Source organism: Alosa sapidissima, chromosome 20 (assembly GCF_018492685.1).
Source record: "Alosa sapidissima isolate fAloSap1 chromosome 20, fAloSap1.pri, whole genome shotgun sequence".
NCBI lineage: Eukaryota > Metazoa > Chordata > Actinopteri > Clupeiformes > Clupeidae > Alosa > Alosa sapidissima.
This window is the reverse complement of record NC_055976.1, coordinates 22,872,151-22,878,230: the sequence shown is the minus strand read 5'-3', so window position 1 is coordinate 22,878,230 and position 6,080 is coordinate 22,872,151.

The following is a 6,080-nucleotide window of genomic DNA, read 5'->3' as shown; positions in this document are numbered from 1 at the left end:
GTAAACTAGTATTCACATGAAATAAAACAATAAAACATTGAGACCACCCAACAAAGCACACTGGGTAATAACAAATTCAACACATGAACTGGTTGCTATGGACTTGTCTCTAGGCTTCCTCAGTCATTGTATATTTTAGCATATATGTAAAGCTGCCGAGGCTGAACATTATCCAAAACTCCATTTCTCAGACAAGCGTCAATTTGGGAGCTTGCATGCTACCACTCCTTCCTACTCAAATGCCTTGAAAAGGCTGTTTGCACAATTTCACAAATAATCACAGGGTCTGAAATATAACATGCCAACTTTTTCCGGATTTATCACATATTTTTACTTTCCCCCGCTGTCTTGCTGTTTCAATATTTTCCTGTAGAATCCCGTAGAAAGTACTCCCAAAGTGCAAAACGTTTTCGGTCCCATTCAGACCCATGGGAGCACTTTGCACTTTTCAATGATTGGATTAAAATTTGCATCGGCAACATTGGTGTGCAAGTTCTTTCTTGACCGAAGGACTGATCTACTTTAGACACAGAAATCTCAGATAATGTCTCCTCTTTGCAATTTCAAGGCACTACCTTCCAAAATACATACCCATGAACCAATTGATCAAACACAACTAAGACACTGTATAACTGTAAACTCAACTGTCAGTCCTAACCACTGATCAACAGGTGAGCCAAGATTTTGTGTGTAAACAGTTGAAAAAAACTGTGTTCTTGTCATGTGGTTGCACCCTTTGTGTGGACTTGCTTGTTTTTGTTTGTTCGTGGGGATTTCTCCAATTTTGAACATTCCCGGGAGCTGGGAGGTTTTGGACACCACCCCTGGGCTCTTTGTCTCCCGGAGACACCTGCTTTAGTTTAGTTTATTGGTTTATTTAAAGGAACACGCCACTCAATGTCAGTAGTAATATATGTTCTTACCTTAGCTTTCATGAGTTGAGTCATACCTCTCCCGTGTCGGTACGTGCACTCAAACGCTCTGGCGCGCGGCGCGAATGTGTTAGCATGTTGCTATGCTAGCGGGCTCAGACGTAGCCATAGAGGGAGGAAGATAGCAGTAATCAAACACATCCACATTTTCAATGAAGGCTTTATTTACATTAGCCTAGCTACTTTACATTACCATGCCCGATACCATGACATACAATGATACGGGCATTGTATTTTCATCTTACAGTAGGTGAGACACAGAAAGAGTACTAAATAAAGAGTCTATTTATGTAAATGCCCTTGACAATACTTACTATAACTTATTCCACTGCTTGGTTGAATTTCCCATTGTCCTACGTAATTTAGAACGACCATTAACCGTATGTTATCTGCACAACTATGAAGTAGATCCAGTTTTTTGGCCGTATCACACTTGTATATTAATTCGCCGAACTCGTTGTGAAGTTTAAATGAACTGCAACATTGTAGCATATGACGGAGGTGGCTTTTAGCTAGATGGATGACAGCAGGCTAAGTAAAAGCGATGTTTCAAAGCTAAAGTTAATCAGAATCTTGGGATACGCCCGCTTGACAACGGGAGAGATAGAACTAACGACTGGCCTTTGGCCGTAGCAACCATCCATTTAGAACTAGTAACGGCAGTTTGTCTTGTGAGTTGAGAAATTAGTTGATATGTGTCGGAAGAAACTAGTTCTACAAACAAGACAGTTTTAGCAATTAAAACGTTAAAATTGTAACAGGAAATGAAACTTACGAGGTTTAAAAGGCCCTCCGCTTCGCGTCGGGGCCGTTTTACAACCTCGACCGTGCATTAACTTCTGTGAACAGACCACCGTGTCGTCCATTATCCCTTACCTATTCTGATTAAAGAAAAACAAATACTACTGGTAATTTATGCCAGTTTTTTCTATTGCATTGGAAAAAGGTGGCCTAATCTTGGATTGTAATTTCTGTCTGAACTGTGTTAATTACTAAACAGGCAGAATTGAGTGATGCAGATCTGCCTGGACAAGAGAACCTTTTTGCTGGTGTAGGTCATTCAACCCCCAGTCGCTTCACGTTGCACGCCCAGGTGGAGTGGAAACTCTGCCTTTGCCTCTAGGGCCTTAGGGGTATAGCCTATACATAATCCTCACATCACAATCTTCACATGCTATTACAGACGTATTACAGTAGATGGTCCTAAACAAATTGTTATGATATTATGTTATAGTTTACCTGTTACTGCTGAGCATCATTAGCCTGGCGGGCCATCCTATATAATTGAAATGTACAGTCTGGAATCGAACCATTTACCTCGCTTAATCCAAGGGGCGGGCAGAGAATTGTCTTTCAAACTGCCTAGGCATGCAATAGGCCAGCGCTACGACCATATCCATATCCGGTCGGCAAAACGGCAAATACATCCTTCTTCGAAAGGAATTACTTAAGTGCATTGTGTTGCTCAACTTTCAAAGAAAAGCACAAGTCCAACTCCTCCAAAGTTGACGCCAACGCCGATTCAAACAACCGCTCTTCGTTAGCCATAGCCACCTTCCTTGTTGTTCACCGTCACAGGACTGTTGTTATCCTGTTAAGCCCGCCTTAAGACTCTCAAACAAAATAGAGCGCTGTGATTGGATGAAGTCCACGGCGTCAGCCAATAGAAATCCCTATGGTTTGATACTAGACGTACAAGCTGAGCAAATTAATTTGCCGCCGCTAGGGTGCGTCTAGATTTCTAGGATAGAGCATCATGTGAGGGGAGCGACATAATTCACAAGCGCCTCCTCAGTGTATAGGTAGAGGGTGTGGCCTCATTCAGGGTTACATATTAGTATTTGTGTGTGTAGGGGTAAGGGTAGGGGTAGGATGGGCAAACATGTCATCACAGCACACTGTGACATCAAAACAATAGCCTCAGGTACAATATTTCATTTAGGGCTGCAGCTATCGATTCTTTTTGTAATCGATTAATCTAGCACTTTATCGATCTATTACTCGGATACATTTTTTTTTGCATTTTTAAACAACCAAAACACATAATGCATAACGAAAATGACATGGCTGTAAAATGATCAAGCAATTGGCCCAGAGGTATTTATTCTAACTCCAAGATTAGGCTACAAAACTAAGCCCATTTATTGCAATTTACCCATTTAGTGTTTTTAAGTGCCAGTGCCATCAATTAAATAATGTTCAAAATGCTCTCTGTAAAATTGCAGCCTCTTGTGCATGACTTAGCTGGGCGAACAAAGCTGTCCATACTATGTTGTGAAGGGCTGGGAGGGAGAAGAGGGAAAGCAATTTAATGTATTAATATGTAGCCTACAACAAGTTTCATGCTGTAATCTAGACCTGACATCAACATAAATATCTGATAAATAGCCTTGCCTACTTTATTGACGCTTGGTGAAACAGCATGGACATTCTCTGCCATTTATGGATATCTTGACTCCACCATCGCGCCAGCTAAATTCAGAATGTATCACGATTCACGCGCTAGTGGTGTGCTTCCTGAACAACGGTCTGCGTGGAACAATCAGATCCCTGCGCGTATAGTGCGCGTTATAGGAATTTAACGAGGCTTCGAGGCAGGGTTTTTGCCTCGAGTAATTTTTGTAATCGAGTTATTCGAGTAACTTGATGAATCGTTTCAGCCCTAATTTCATTAGTAGGCAAATCTAGTAGTAACAGTTCGGCATTTAGCTTAAGAGTTTCAAACATTTTATTCAAATACTAAATAAATAGTTAAAATACAGATAAATAAAAAAAATAGATAGTTAAAATATGGTAATCAACCTTGCTTCTAAACATGTTTCAAGTAAATTCTTCAGAAAGCCATCAACCTGTTTCATGGTCCTCTTTTTTCATGAATTATTCATTATCCGAGACAACAATTTTAACCATGTACATTAATTTCAAGCATTTTCTCTAGTTTTGATCTTAAATCTGAGCATGGCATTGAATTCCCTATATGTGAAAACCTATAAAAGCACATTACATTCAGGTGTTTACCTTGTACAGTCCAAAAGATAAGTGATTAATTAGATTTTGACCTGGCGGTGGCGGCCATATTGGATTTCTCAATTTTGAGGCATTATGGGACATTTTTGAGCCTGGCATACAGAAGATTTGAATTCAGCACCCTTCAAAACCCCTAAAAATAACATGATTTGCCTTCGGGGCTTTAAATAAGCACATTTTCCAAAATCTTGCCTAGTCAAGAACACAGCACCCTCTACTCCTCCCTTGTCAAGACTAGCCTTAGGGCCTGTCCACACGGAGACGCTTTTTAGGTTAAACGCAGAGGTTTTGCTTCGTCTTGGCCGAGCGTCCAAACGAATCCTGTAAACGCACTGCCCGAAACCGCACTTTTCTGAAACCTGGTCCCAGAGTGGAAAAATCTGAAACCGTAGCCCGTTTGAATTCGTTTAGACAGCGAAACCGCACATCCTGCTTGCGTATTGATGATGTCATCGCCACAGCTCAGCTGCCCTGGACTTGCACTTATAGTATTGCCTAACAATACTAGTTTTCATACATGACATTACCTACGATTACACTCCGTAAGATAAATATCACAACTGGTGCTGCGCAGCGCCGATAGCTTATGACTTGGTGGACTGAACACTGTTTTTCCCAGTGTTTTTTTATGCATTCTAGCTACTGTCAGTGACGCGAGAGAACTTAAGTTATTAGGAAAGTGCGGTGTAAGTTTAGGCTACATTAATTTGTGCGTAGTGCCAGTGTCATTCATTTATTTTACATGTCTTACAACATATATACATGCATTCACAGTCGAGTGAAATCAGATATAAACATACAAAGACGTTAAGCCGATGGTAGCACACTGAATGCAAATGCGCGATTTGATGCAGGCAAACGTATTGACTGTTACTAACGAAGGTTTTATAGCAATATTATAAATGTGGCGACAGAATAGCCTAGAACTTGGATAAGCCTTGCGTTTAGTAGCCTAATTGCGGTGATAGACAAAACTAATGTGAATCACGGACTATCCTACAACCAAAGAAAGTAAAGGTGATTAGTAGGCCTACCTGCGTTAGCCAAATAAAGGACGGGACTGCACCCTTCACAAACCGTAAAATAAAGTTTATTAGTTTTACTGTTGACTACAGTTGACAATTCACCATCAGTCCACACAAACAATTCTGGTTTCCTTGCACTAGCCATTTCGTCGTAGCCTATTCTGTCTGTTTGTAAAGCGCACGTTTTGGTCAATTTCTGTAAAGAAACAGTGCCACCTATAGGCCTGGGGTATGAAGTAACGTGTTGAGTCATGTTGAGATGGATCCGTTTGGACGCAAATATTCTTCCAGGGAAGACGGAGGAAAAAAAGATCGGTTTGGTACGTGTGTACTAGGCCTTAATGTTTTCAGTAAAATAGCAGCATGCAGTGTCAGTAGAGTGGTTAGCTCTAAACCCAAACTGCATGGGATGCATTAGATTTTTTGCGCCAAAGTGCGCTATTAACTGCTCTGACACTGTTTTTTCAACCACCTTAGAGATGGCTGGCAGTATACTAATTGGCCTATAATTGCTGACATCCTGCCTATCCCCTGCTTTAAAGATATGAGTTACTACTGCCATTTTGAGAGCATTAGGGGTTTTTTTTCCCCTCCAATGATCTATTTACAATGTGTGTTATGGGCTGGCCCAGGGGCCTGACTCCTCCCTTTCAACACCTTAAAGGAGAATTCCGGCGATTTGTAACGTAGTTCTCTGTTTCTTGAGGTCAGCGAGTACTGTCGATATGGGGGAAAAACTAAAACAATCAGTTCTACCTAGCTCGAGTTGCTGCAGCCAACAACTAGAGCTGCCAGGCAGCTACAGTGCTACACTCTGGGGGCATGGTCATGAGGTTCAGATGCTAGCACCCATGTGTCTTAGCCTCTCTGCTAGCATACCTGCTTTCCAGTCTGAGGTGCCATGCCAGGAGTTTGCAGGTTCAAACATGGTGCTGGACCGCGGGGTCAGCACACAGCAACTCACACATATGCATCAGATGATACAATGTTGCATTATGTGAGGCATCATCAAGTTTCCAAGGTGACACTTATTGAATGACTCAGTAAGAGTGACTACATGAACCAAAAAAAAAACCCATTAGGTTTCCACTTTGCT